The sequence below is a fragment of the Mesocricetus auratus genome, unplaced genomic scaffold (assembly GCF_017639785.1).
Source record: "Mesocricetus auratus isolate SY011 unplaced genomic scaffold, BCM_Maur_2.0 Super-Scaffold_100028, whole genome shotgun sequence".
NCBI classification, from domain to species: Eukaryota; Metazoa; Chordata; class Mammalia; order Rodentia; family Cricetidae; genus Mesocricetus; species Mesocricetus auratus.
The window spans coordinates 2,979,954-2,993,931 of NW_024429209.1; the positions used below are offsets into that span (position 1 = coordinate 2,979,954).

Sequence of the window (13,978 nt, forward strand, 5' to 3'; positions counted from 1 at the left end):
GCGGGTCACCGGGAGGGGGCACCCGATCCTAGAGGCAGGAGCCCCATCGGTGAAAGATGGGGGTTAGAAGCCAGACTCCCGCGGCGCGACCCAAACCAGCTTCTTCTATTTTGAGCCTCAGTTCTCCTACCCCACAATGAGCGCAGCCACGGCCAACATACGTTTCTGTCGACCCACTCAACAACCCAGGTTTCCAAGTTCGCGCGCCACCGCAACCCGCGCTGTGTAGCCTCGTTCCCGTAGCCTGCCCTCTCTGGCCGACCCGCTGCAGATTCCCAAGCGCTCTTTCAGCCACACACCCAGAGCTCGCAGCCGCGGCGCCCCTCCCCTCCCCCGCCCCGGGCTGGTGGCGGGGGCGGCGCGCCGGCCCCAAACTGCCCCCGCGGTCCCCCGCAGCCCCGGGCCCCCGGCCAGATCCGCGCCTGGTTTTGGGCGCAGCCGCGCGGCCCCCTCCCCCGCGCGCGTCTCCCCGCCCCCCGCCCCCTCCCCGGCGCTCTCGGGGAGCCGGGGCCGCGCGGCTCCTCCTCCCGCAGCCGCATCTGGGGCGCCGCGCCGGCCGGAGGAGAGGCATGGGGCGCCCGCGGGCCAGGACCGGGGCCGGGGCCTAGGCGAGCTACGCTAGAGCGAGCGAGCGAGCGAGCGGAGCGGGCTCAGCGCAGAGGCCGAGCGGACCGAGGCTGCCGAGCGACGAGCGCAGGTGAGCGCGCGGGGGTGGCACGCGTCAAGACCATCCTCCCAGGCTAGACCCGGGCAGCCCCCGGCCGCGGGTAGCCCCGGGGACAGACGCGCGCAGCGGCGGGGTCTCCCGGATCCTCCAATGGGCCAGGGAGCCGGGGCCTGGAACACGATGCGGGCCGGCCCCTCCGATGCTGCCGGCCCTTTCCTGGCCGGGGTGCAGGAGCCGCTCTCGGCCCTTCCTCTGCAGGCAGCTGGCCGCTGCAGCCTCCTCCCAGCCGCGTGTCGGGGTAGTCCAGGCTTCCTTGCCTTCAGCCTGCTGCACGCTCGTGTCCCCTTCCCGGGCTCTCCCCGGGACCTGGCATCCAGGGAGGGGGCGGGAGACCCTGCGCCGCATCGCCCCCGGCTCGCTCGCGTGTCCGGGAGGGGCTGGGCGACCCTGGCACCTGGGCTGGGGGGGCGCTCACATGGCCACTGGAGGCCCCCACGTGCGGAGCCCCGCGGGAAAGGGGGTTCGCGTGCAGAGCTGTTCGAGGGTAGACCAGGTGCCTGCAGAGGCCAACTGGGTCCAGATGTGCTGGGCCTGCTGGGAGAGGACATGTGCTACCTGGGCAAGTGATGGTCCCCGGGCCTCTTTGGGCAGAACCTGCCTTGTCGGATTCCCCAATCTCCTCTCTCGCGTTCTTCCACACTGCCTGTATCGGGCTGTCACAGACTGTAGATGTTGTGGGGGGAAATAAAATGGGGGAAGGGTGGTGGGTAGGCGGGTGGGTGAAGGCCAGTTGTGGCGGAGGTACCCTGAGGATGGGGAACCCCACGCTTGGAGGCCTGTGCTGATGGGGGGTGTCCCAGCACCTCTACCTGCTTGAAAGTAGAAATGACAGAGGGGGAGGGGGCTGCAGTCCCCAGCCCTACGGAGACTGGACTGCCCCGCCTCTACTCTTGGCACCTCCTGTGAGGTGGGGGAGGGTCCGGGTCCTTTTGCCTCACTTGGAGGAGGGCACTGTTTAATGCTAGGCTGGAAGGGGTGGTGGCAAAGGCTGTACAGGACCATGTCGGAATGCCTGTTGGAGGAGTCTGTAGAATTCTGTCCCTCAGGTGGCTACCTCTCTCTCCCCCACTTCTCTGGTATAGAGAACTGTGGGCTGCCCGGGCCAAGCGTGGCCCGAGGGGCCTGAGCCACACTATTGAAGACAACGGGACTGGGTGGGGCCGCAGAGCTGTTTCCAGGCTGATGGCTGAGGCTTGAGTGTTAGGAACCACTGTTGGGGGCCGCCCTCCCCCTCAGCTGGGCTTCAGCGGCTGCTCAACAAGCTCCGAGTATGTTCCCAGTAGCTTCTGAAGATGCTGTCTGTGCACGTGGGCCAGGCGTGTGTGTGTGTGTGTGTGTGTGTGTGTGTGTGTGTGTGTGTGCCTGTGTCTATTGGGGTAAGGGGTGGGAGAGAGTGCCTCGGTCCTTCTGGGACTGGGGAATGCCCGGTGTGCCTCTGAGTGGTGTCCGTGAGGCCGTTGTCCATTTAGGCCAGGTGGAACTAGGCTGGGCACTGGAGAGGTGGGCAGGGCCCAGACTCAAGAGAAAGTGTCGGGTAGGCAGGGCCTGATGACTGAATTACAGAACCGGGAACCCAGGAAGCATCCTGCTGGGGTGTCAGCCGGAGACGAGCTGCAGGTTTGAGGGCTGTGCCTGGGGCGCAAGGCTGCTTGCAGCCCGGCTTGCTGTTTTGAAGGAAGGCTGCGCAGCACTTAGGAGCTGAGGGTGGACCTTGTACTTGGAGCTTCTAGAGGACTCAGTGACGTATCTGGTGTATGGGGCACCCACTGGCATCTTGTTAGGATTTTGTGGCTCACAGGGGGCTGGCTTCATAAATGCCAGTGTGTCTACATACTGAGGGATGGTGTCCAGTGTGGTCGATGTGGGAGAGAGCAGGTGGTCCCTCCCCTCCCATACAGCTGTGATGGATGGAGATTCGTTTATTTGAAAAAGCATTTAAAAATAGCTCTCTCGGACTCCAGTGCACTTCAGTATTCCCATTTAAACATTCTGAGATGCGAACGAATGAAATCTGAATTCAGATTTTCTTTTTTTGGGAAAGCATATAGTTGGTGTCCAATAAAGGCCCCCAGCTCAGGTTGAAGCGCAGCCTCCTTCCGCACCATCCGCCTCCCAGCCGCATCTTGTCCCCACCTCCTCTCTCACTTTGGCTCCGGTCTCTCCGGCCTGCTTTCAGATCCTGGAACGTGTTCAAGTTGCTTTAGCCTTAGGGTCTTTGAGTATGCTGGGTTCTCTGCCCACACCCCCCATCACCTACTGTGCCTTCTCAATTATGCTTATCAGTCTAGCTTCATCCTAAATATTACTTTTAGAAGAAAGCGTCCTCCGGCCCAGGCCACTCTATGTCCTGTCAACATCTCCACAGCCCCGAGACTGTGTCCCCCCCCCCCCCCCCCAGTTTTGTGTTGCACATCACTCGCTGTGACTGGTGTGGGAGGGCAGCATCACACCTCTGAGCAGGCTTCCCTGTGCTGAGGGCCGGTCTTCTGCCTGAGGGAACTGGGTCCTATTTCTATTTTTATTTATTTATTTTGGTTTGGATGAGTGGGTGAGTGTGCACTGGACTAATGGGCAGTGGGCAGTGGGCATGGAGATTTGGCCAGGTCCAGTTGCCCACATTACTGTTCCTATGGGTTCCTGCCTCCAGTTGGCTCTGTACACCCAGAGGCATTTGGCAGACGTGTGGGAGTTATAGGTCTGTGGCCTCTAAAATCCCAGTGTGTCCATGGGAGAGTCCAGAGGTTCTGGCAGAGGCCGAGGTCTTCCTTGGATAGGTCCTGCATCTTTGGGCATCCCCGTGACCCTATGGCCTGGCATCTGTTCCTGCATCAGTTCATACGTTCACATCAGTTACCTCCCTAGTTACCCCTTGTTGCATTTATGGTCTACTGGGTTCTCATCTACCATTCCTTCTTTGGGCCACTAGTGTTTCCTGTACCACTCAATGCTCAGTGCTGTCAGGCTGGGGGACATAGCGTCAGACCAGAGGAGATCCACTACGCAAACTGGCACTTGTCCTGTCCTGGGGACCCATGCTGCCCTGTGCTGGAAACACATCCTGGAGAACACGTGCTGGTCTGGGTTTGGAGGCCTTAGGTATTTGGGTGGGTAGAGGATAGAGGACCTCACTGGCATTCATAAAATCAGGAAGGCAGCCTGTGTCTTGATAAGTGAGGTGGCCCTCCTGAGTGGTCCTCGGGACACTGGTCATGAAGGTGGGCTGCTTCTGTGGGCACTGTGGGGTGCAGGATGGGGCTTGGTTGTTTTAGAAGGTTGGAAGGACTGTATGTGAACAGCCAGGGCTGTGATCCACAGAGTGATAGGGTTGGCGATTTTTAGGAGGTGATGGGGGCTGGCTTAGGTAGAGACCACCTGTTAGGTGAACTCTTACTGGGCACCTTTTGGGTAAGGCTGGTACCCAGCAGGGCTTCCTGTGGTGGAGGATGTGAAGGCAGACATTGGACTCTTGTGGTTGGGCTTTGAGCCACACTTGACTACCTTCCTTTTGTAGATGTGGCTTGTGGTGGTGGGGTTGTTGCTGATTCTCATTGTCCACCTACTTAGCAGTCTCCTGGCAACAACCTCAGGCCAAGACGGAAGCCTTTAGGGTGTGTGGAGCACTCGGCAGTTTGCAAGATACATTTAATTTCTGCATTTTCTGGTCAGCCCCTTAGTAGGAACGAAGAGGAAATACCTCATTTGATTGATGGGGAAACTGAGGTGCAGGGCCTTCCCAAGGTCACTCAGAGGCTGGAGAGTGGCACCGAAGCCCAGGAACCCAAACCCTGGGCCCCAGGGGGTGGCCATTGTGTCAGGGCCTCTCTGGAGTAGATGGCACATCGCTTCCTGAGCTGAGGAGCAGCCTGGATCCTTCTGTGCTGGGTTTCGCAATGCCGCCTCCTCCCCACCGAGCTGTCTGACGTGGCCTTTTCAAAAACCCAAAATGAATGGAAGCACATTTTGTTTGGAGAATTTTGCTACACCCCTCAACAGGGCTGGTTGCAAAACCAGGCTTGGGGATTCCTGCTAATGTTGACAATGATAATAATAATAACAGCCGTTATCAGCAGCTGGCAGTTAAAAACAAACAACTATCCTCGACAGAGCATCATTGACCATCTCCCAGGATGATGTATGGTTCAAGGCCTGCTTCTTAGTAAGTGCTGATTCGAGGTACCCCACATCTGCTTCAGTCTCTACCACCCCCTAATATTATTAGCCTCATTCTACAGGTGAGGAAACTGGACATGGAGAGCTTAAGTAAGTGGTTCAAGGCCACATGGATGGCAAAGCCCCAATACCAGTGTTTGGGCCTAAGTGAGTTTAGAGGAGCACCTTAGCCCATCATCTGGGGATCCTGACGTTCGCATTCATTCACCAGCAAGTGGTGGAGGTGGGGTGTGAGGTCTGTGGGATCCACTACAGTAGGCTCGTTCGCTGGCTTTGGCGAATCTAATCATATACGCTGGAGGGGGAAGCCCACCCGGTGTAGGCAAGCAGCCAAACGGCATCTCTGGAATTCAAGGGCATTGGCAGCAGCCACACCTCAGCTTTACCATTGGTCTGGTCTGAGCTCTAAATGCTGTAGCCACCGTGAAGTGAAGCTTACTAAAGGGGGCTGTGACTGGTCCTTAAAACTTCCCGGAGGTGTGAGGAGGTTACATGGGTGATAAGAAGTGGCCACAACTCCCAGCCCACTGGAGAGAAGAAACAAGTTATTTGGTTCCCAGGACCTTGCAGTTAAAAAGCAGACTCCCTTCTTCTGAAACAGAGCAGCAGACACCTAGGGACAGGTACGAGGACCCATCTCTAGGACTGGGCGTCACACATGGTCAGAGGGCCGTTTGGTGCTCTAGGGGAGTCATCATGAGAAAGACCAGGATGGGCACAGAGTCTGTCTGATGATACAGGATGGGGCAGAAACCCTAGCATATACACAGAGCAAGACCTACTGAGGCATAAATTGAGTGCCTGCTGTGTACCCAGCATTGCATGGGGTCCCAGACATGATGAGGGGACCATCCTGGCTGGGAGGCACTGGGACACTATGCACCCCAAAGTTCTGGTCTTGGGGGTTTGAGCACTTGACCTTCAGATTTAGGCACTTGTCTTTGTGTAGGGACAGACTCCTGGCAGGTCATAGAGCCTTTTTCTTGACACCTGTCGGAAGTGTGTGCTGTGTGCTTAAGGGACCGTCAGAAGAGTAGTGAGCTGCTTGTTGCTGTATCGCTGTTTCCAGACTCAGGACCTGGCACCTCTCTGAGCTCCATGCTCTCCGTCTCTTTTGGGGCCTGGGGAGTGCCATCTGAGTCTTTGTCACCTCAACTCTTTGGATCTGCAGGGGTGAACTAAGCCTGACTTCACTCCAGCAGGTATCGGGAGCCTTGTGTTATGCTCGCACTCTGACAGCTGCCCGGCTTCCCTGCCACCCTCTGTCTTCCAACCCCTGCCAGAGGGAGGGGGCTTTTACTCCCACTTCCTGCAGGCTGACTGGGTGCTGTGATAGTGACGTGGCCATGGACTGTGGAGCACAGCTTGGAAACGGGGATCAGGTTTGCTAAAAACGGGGGAAAGGTTCTTCCCACCACCCCAGCACCCCAGCTGCCTGCCTGCCTCCCCCGGCTGTCACCAAGCACAGCATTCTTAGCTCTGCTGGATCCCCTGGGAGCTGGAGCTCATTGGAGTCTCTGAGTGCCAGGGCCTTGCTGGTCCCCAGACTCCAGTGTCCTCCTTTGCTCAATAGCATGTACTGTGTGGGGCTGGGCTCTGGGTTCTGCAGCTTTTAATGACCCCTTTGAAGCTGCCTGACTGCATGCAACCTGCCCGGGGTAGTGATGGCTTCCAGTCCTCTGCCACCAGTGTTTTCTGTGTGTGAAGTCCACGTTGAGGGAGTGGGGTTCTGTGCTCATCTGTTTTTGTCCAAGGAAACTGGGGCTTAGGGGGAGGGGCATTGAGCTGGCATTGAACCCAAGCACATATACCTGACAGTTCAGCAGGAAGGTAGGGCCCCGGCCAGAGGCCACCTGGTGACTGAGGTTCTATGTTTTCTTTGGCCTTAGTTTCCTCTTTGTGTTTTGGGAGATGAGAGTGGTGTGGGTTGTCCTCAACCATCTCCTGGCCCCATGTGGCTGGTGTGGTGCTGCTGTGGTCACAAGAAAGGAGGTGTGAGGTGTGAGCATCTCACATCTTGCTTCTCAGGGACTTGCCACTTCTGGGCTGTGAGGGATTCCTAGAGGACTGAGCACTTGTGAGACCTCCCAGGAACTGTGTGGAAATGGCAGAGGCCGGAAGCCCTGGGGGGCCCTAGGAGTCCTGCTCAGCCCTGGGCCAGGTCTATTTCTGCCTCTGTGTGGGTTTCAGCTGACCTTCCAGGCACCTGGAGAGAGTGCAGTGTAATGGGGTGGTGATGTTATGGGCTGCCTTGACTGCCCCTGTTGGATATCATGTGTGTAGTGTGCTTGTCCATATATGTGTGGTATGTATATAGGTTGTGTGTGTGTAATATGTGGTGTGTTGGAGTTATTGTGGGACACGTATGCTATATGATGTATGGGGAGGTATGTGTGACATGTATGGTATGTATGTGTGTGTATTTATGGCATATGTGGTGTGTGTGGTATGTATATATGTATGGAATTTGTGTGTGTGTGTGTGTGTGTGGCACGTGTGTGGTGTGAAGGGAAGTTTATGTGGTATGTGGGGTTTCGTACGGCTTGTGGGGGTGTGAAGGGAGGTATATGTGGCATGTGTGAACTGTGTGGCAATGTGAATGTGGTATAGACATATGTATGTGTGTGGCATGTAGTGAGGTGTGTGTGGTATGCATGTATGGCATGCATGTGTGTGGTATGTGGAAAGGTGTGTAGGCATATGTGTATAGTGTGTGTGAAGTGTGGAGAAGTATATATAGTATGTATAGTGTGTGTGCATGGGGGAAGTGTATATGGTATATGTGGAGGCATCTGCATGGTCCAGGTGGGCCATACGTGTATCTGTTACATGTGTGGAAAGGGTATGCCAGTATATGGGGGATGTATTGTGTCAGGTGTGTGTGTTGTCTGCCCCACTCTGGCCAGACCTTTTCTGTATTGTTGAATCCTTTTGACACTGAGACAAAGATAATGTAGACACTGTCATCCCTTGGGGCTAACCATCTCTACTTCCCTTCTCATTCCCAAGTATTCATTCAGCGAACACATGTCAAGAGCCTGCTCTGTGCTCTGGGCAGACGCTGGGCATATACGGTGAACAAGTGGCTGGTCCCTGCCCTGCAGAGCTATGATCCTCTTGGGAGGCCTGCAGTCATTATGTAACCTTCCAGATGAATGTAAACTCAAGGCTGTGACAGGCGCTGCTACCATGCAGAATACCATAGCTATCAGGGTGGATTGTCCCCCCACCCCCGGAAGTGACTTGAGTCTGGCAAGGTTTGTACAGAGCCCTGAGTTGGGGGCAGCATGGAGTGCTGAGGATGTGACCTGGAGAGCACCAGGAGGACCTTGGTCTGAGTTAGAGTCAGCTGGGCCTTGCGGTCCATCCACTGGCTACAGAGAAGACCGCTGACGTGTAAGGAAAATGAGGCACAGAGGGGTGAGGCTGCCTAGGTGGGGCTGGAAACTTGGTGGGCTGTGGACTGGTATAGTCTACCCTGGCCATCCCTGGTGGAGCCCTTGTCCACTGCCGAGGCTGCTCTAGGACATGTGAGCAGCTCTGCTAAGGTAACCTGGAGTGTGGCAGCACTCTCTCCGGCCTCCAGCCTCTCTCTCCTGTGTGGATCCTTCTCCACAGAAGAAACTAGGGAGCCACAGATAGCTCCAGATCAGAGCAGGTCCACCGTGCTCTCCTGGCCAGCAACTGCCAGGTTTCCTGGCACTGGCATGGAATGTTGGCTGCCTGCCCACCTGCCAGGGCCAAGACCAAAACTGGCTAACCTCTGCTGACCCAGTCTGCACATCCCTCTGCTGACGCCAGCCAGGGCAGGGGCACAAGCAGTGGGCAGCCTGGGAGCTGTCACCATGACCCACTGTGGCCCCAAGTTTCCAGGAAGCATTTGCAAGGCTGGGTTTGATGAATGGCCAGGTCATTCCCAGAGGTGGGCAGGGAGGCAGCCTTCTCCCTGGGTCCCGCATCCCTGGGTTCCGCATGGTGGGCCTGGGACTCAACAACAGAAAGGACCTTGTGTTCCTCATGCAGCCGTGGCAGCCAAACGCTCCCCAGACTTTCTTCAGGTCCGTTTCCGTCTCGCACTCAGGGAATTTTGTCTGATTTAGGACCACACCCAGCCCCCAGCTTGACAGTTGGCATGTTCTGTCACCTGCCTCTTGCAGCCACCCTGCTCCTCCTGCAGCTCTACGTGAGGACTAGACTATTTTATAATATTCTGTGTCTCCTGCCTTCCAGCCCCGGCCTTTACTGTTCCTGTAACCGGGGAGCTCCTACCCTGGAATCTTGGTTCCTGTTTGTTAACTGAGGCTCAGCGCAGGCCTCCTTTCCCAGGAATCCTACTCTGTCTGTCCTCATGGGTCCCCGCATCCCACAGCAGGATAGACTGTGGGGGTCTTCAAGCAAGCAGGGCCCTTTCCAGGCTGATGAACAGTCTAAACACCAGCAGGCACCCAGTCAGAAGTGGTACCTAGGCCCCGTGGAGCGTAGCAGTGCGCACAGGTGCAGCTGCAGGGGAGAGGTGGGAGGGTGGTGCCTTAGTGGGTATATCACGAGGCTACCCCACACAGATGTCCATGCCAGCCTATCCCTTTGTAGCCCTCTTTCTGTCATCTTCCAGCCTTGGGAACAGCACCCTTTCTGGAGGCCAGTCCCTCATCTGGCCTGGCTCTATAGGGCTTGAGGCTATTGGGCTGGTGTCTCTGTCAAGATGGCCTAGGGGTCAGAGATGTCTTTCCAATGTGAGAAAAACCAGAGTCTGAAGGTGTTTCCAGAAGCAAAAATGTTTTTTCTTCCCTTTCTCCTTTTCTTTCTTGATTCCTCGAGTTAGTGTCTTGCTCTGTAGCCCAGGCTGGCCTGGAACCCAAGGTCCTCCTGCCTCAGCCTCCCGGGTCTGGGATTACAGGCTTGTGCCCCAAACCTGGATTCATTTCTGGTCTTGTCCTTTAAGCCTGGTGTGTGGTCTGTCTGTTCCCGCAGCTGGTGTATGCTCTCTGATGCAAATGCTCACTTATGCCAAGGATTATTTTAAGCCTGGCAGGCCTTCATCTTCAGCCACAAAGGGTGAGAGTGAGGACCATTTGAAGCTGGACACAGGGTACTTAGAGTTTGATGCCGGTGGACGGTGGTCTCTGAGGGTCGGCTCTGTCTGCATCTGTCCACTATCACAAGGAGCCAGCCAGGGCCAATGAGGTGGCAACAGTACTCCTTTGGTGGAGCAGGGGTCCTGGAAGTAGGACCTGTCCCCTCCTGGACCCAAGACCCAGTGCCCCCTTGGGAAGATGGTTCTCTTCATTCATTTATTCACTCATCCATTCACTCATGCATTCATTCATTTATTCCCCTCCCCCCTTTGTCTACCACCAGACTCTCTTTCTTATTAGCTGTCTATTCCCGTGGAGCAGGACTCTGGAGCTGGTGGTTGAAAGCTATATTACACAGGTACCCAGGACACCTCCAGCAGCCACCGGAGGGACTCAGTGGAGGCCCAGCATGGCTCGGTCAGGGAGTGGCATGGCCCCTGGGCCAGAGCATGGCATTGTTTGTCCCAACCTCTCTAAGTGGGAGAACAGTATCGTCTCAGGAGGGGAAACAGAGGCAAAGAGAAACGGTGGCGTTCCTGAGGTCACCTAACTGCTGCTGGTGAAGCTGGGTTAGAACCAAGCCCGTCTAGCCTCGGAACGCAGCACTGCCCTTCCCAGGCTGAGAGTGGGTCAGGACATGGAGCCTGGCCGAGGAGACCGTAGGCTTCTTTAGTGGGGTGTCACAGCAGGCCATTGTTGCCCAGCTGTTTACACAAATAGGGTTTTTGTTTGCTTGTTTGCTTCCTGGTTTTGTTTTAAATAGAGAACGCAAGAAGGAATGAAAAGGGCCATGGGCCTCAGTCCCAAGAAGCCTGGGAAGTCATCAGCGGGTCCCCAGGAAGTAGTTCCCGGAGCTTGCCCACCCTGTGGTAGTGAGGTGACTTGAAGATGACCTTGATCAATTTCTTTTTGTACCCCGAGTGACAGTGGCATTGCTTGCCTTGAAGGCCTGATTTGTGAGTGAAGTGGTGTCTTGAAGGCTGCGGTGCCTAGGGCAGAGCCTGGCGCATAACAGGTGCTTAAGAAAAGGTTAGTATGCTCCTGTGCCCCTCTTCAGTCCCTGGCTTGCAGAGGGGCCTAGGCTGCCTGGAGAGCAGCCTGAGAAGGAGGACCAAGAAGAGAGCAGGGTAGAGTACTAGCCCAGAGAGACAGATGGTGAAAAGAGGCAGTGGTCAAGATGGCTCAGGACCGCAAGAGTCCTGACTAAAGCCAGCTCTCTACTTAGTGTAGGGTCTGTAAGAGCTTCGAGAAGCAGGATTCTTGGAATCATCAGGGTCCCTAACAAGCCTAGGAACTAGAATGCCTGTACCTCCCCACCTCCAGGCCGCTCTGGGATCCTGCTGGAGTCCTTCTCTCCCTGGAATCCTCCTTTTTTTGGCTGGCCTGGTTTGTGCATGGCCCACATTCCAGGCAGCAGCTTCGGGCGGGAGGGTAGGCAGTGGGTCTTTGCTTGGAGGGTCTGTGCCAGGTCCAGCCCTGACCTTGGGCCCTGGGGCACTATTATCTGTGAGGAGATATGACTGGAAGTCACAGGCAGGTAGTCCAGCTCTCCCAGTACCCAGGCCTACTATGCACCCCGCACCCCATCTGGGCATCCTGCACTGGGGAGCAGATATATTCAGGCCACACACTCAGCTCTGTATAGATTCTATGTGGACTGTGCTTGTCAGGTGGAGGAGGCAGGGCTGTGTACAACCACACCTGGTACAGTATCCTGCCTTCCTGAGCTGCTAGCCAGGCTGTTGACTGCTGGAGGGGACACTGGTGATGGCAGGTGTAACATGGAGAAAGGGTCCTCTGCTGATGGTGAGTAGATCTCCTGTCCCACATCCCTGAAGGCTTCATCTCTCTGACCCTTTATATCTAGGTCACAAACAAATCCCTCTGCTTGTCCCTGCCTGTGCTCTATCCCTGAGCTCCCCAGTGCTCTGTTCCATCTCAGAATGCAAGTACTTTCCCCCTCCTGAGACTTCATGGCTACTGTGGACTAAATATTAGATTCCTAAAGGCCAGAGCTTCTGAGCTGACCAAATTTTAATCCAGGAGAAGCTGGCAGACTTCTCAGATAACCCAGAGGCACCTGTTGATATAGGGGGGATGTTGTACAAGGGTCACCGGGATGTGGTGGTGGCCAGGGTCAGCATTTTGGAGGAGTGGTCCTTGCTGAGACCTGGGAGTTAAGCTGGAGTGAGCCAACCCCTGGTGACAGCAGTCTTCCTGGCTGGACGGACAGCAGGTGTGAAGACCCAGGGTAGAGGGAGGACCGCACTGCTCGTAGGTGTGGAGAACCAGAAGGCAGGCAGTGACTGGATATTCTTCTCAAATGCAGAGCTGTGGGTGAGTTTCCAGCATGGCTACGGCCAGGTCAGGTGCAAGCGTGGCTGAGTGACTGGTCACTGCTTCCACCGCTGCTCTCCAGGTTGCCCAGGCTCCCACAGCAGATGCACTAGGCCAGGCTGGCAGCTGGGAATCAGAAATAGCATGCACATGCTCGGCGAAGCGCTCCCCCTCCCCAGAGCCTCTCAGCTGCGCCTGCTGGAGTCAAGGACGGCTCAATGCTTGCGAGCTGGGTGACCTTCTCCCTCCCGTTTATTAATACACCACCCACTGGGGCTTAGGCAGAGTGAGGAGAGTGTGAGCTGAAGGATAGAGGACGGCAGGTTCTGGTCCCCGGCAAGGGAAAAGCCGATGCCCAGGATGCATGGAGATAGTGTACCCACCTCGCTGTCCCACCCTCTTGCCGCCATCCATTGGTAGTAGCCGGCTAGACATCCCTGCGTCAGTTTGCCTTGTGGGCGTATTCATTCTTGAGTCCTGTGCCAGGTCCTGTGGTGGGCAGGAACCATGGGAAACTCAAAATAGGTGAAAACGTGATGAGGCCAAGGTTGGGAGGCAGTGGGAACTGAGGGCTCATCCTGGGGTCACAGAGGCTTCCTGGAGGAGGTAAGTCTTGAGCTGAGACCCAAAGGATGAAGAGTTGCTCACATGGAGATGACTACTCCTACAGAGGGGGCTCCACACATGTGCAAACTGAGGGAGAGACCCTGTTGTTGGGAAATGGGAAGATGGCGAGACTGAGTGAGTTTCTGGCTGTGTCCAGCAGTGGTGTGCAGCCTCGAGGGCGATTGTCGGGTTTGGGGCTTTCTTGAGGGCCTGATGCCTAGATGCAAATCCAGATGTGTCACTTCCTCTCAGCTCCCTGCCTCACTCAGGCTGCTGTGAACATGGGAGGATAGGATGACGTTCTTGGGGTGGCTCTGGGCGCACAGCAGATGCTCACAAACGGTGTTGTGGACGATATTGGCACTCTGTGGGTAAAGTGCAGATGTGCAAATAATTTTACATAAAATGGAGCCATATTGGTCCATTTTCTCTGTAGCTGCCTTTGCCCTCTCGTGAATGCTGTTTCTCAGTCCAGGTATCATTGGAATTTGTGAGTTGATGCAGAGGCTGTGTGTTGTTTGCACTGATGGTGAGTGTCCTGTCCAGTGCGATGTGACTACCACACCCACTGGTCAAGAAGCCTCAGTCCTCTAAGCGAGAAGGATTCTGTTCTAGACCTTGCAGGGGAGTGGCCCCTTTGGCTGCCTTTCCTCATGCTGCTGTATGAATGGGTGCTGCGCTGAGTGGACATCTCCGCCTCACATCCTCTGCTGTTGACAGGCATTGGGTTACTTCCAGGCGTTGATGTGGACAGCGCTCCTTTGAGCTGTCCTCTGCCTGCCTCTAAGTAGAGTGTGCAGCCAGGGCTGCGTTTCCTCATCACAGATGAACACTTCAGCTTTGGTAGGTACTGACACAGTCTCCCCAAGGGCTTGTGCTGATAAAGTCCCACCTGAAAGTGACTTCCGGTTCCCCCATGCCTTCACCAGCACACCAACTCCAGGTCTTCCCATCAGCTACAGATGTGCTCTTGTGTGACTGGACCACCTCATGCCCGGTCCTAAATGATTGCCACAGTAAGTTGTTCCCATGTTAAAAAATTATATATATATAAGTTAATGTA

General features: G+C 55.8%; 1 protein-coding gene across 4 annotated transcripts in view; it reads left to right on the plus strand.

The window, feature by feature from the left end:
- The first annotated feature begins 530 nt into the window (after positions 1-530).
- Positions 531-13,978, plus strand: part of Dlgap4 (DLG associated protein 4) — a 140,289-nt gene continuing 126,841 nt past the window's right edge. For 2 of the 4 annotated variants that reach the window (XM_013124078.3, XM_013124079.3), the window contains exon 1: positions 540-697. The gene's annotated coding sequence lies outside the window, so the exon portion shown is untranslated. Of the gene's footprint in view, positions 698-13,978 lie in introns of all 4 variants that reach the window. The other 2 variants (XM_013124081.3, XM_013124080.3) reach the window with 2 other exon arrangements.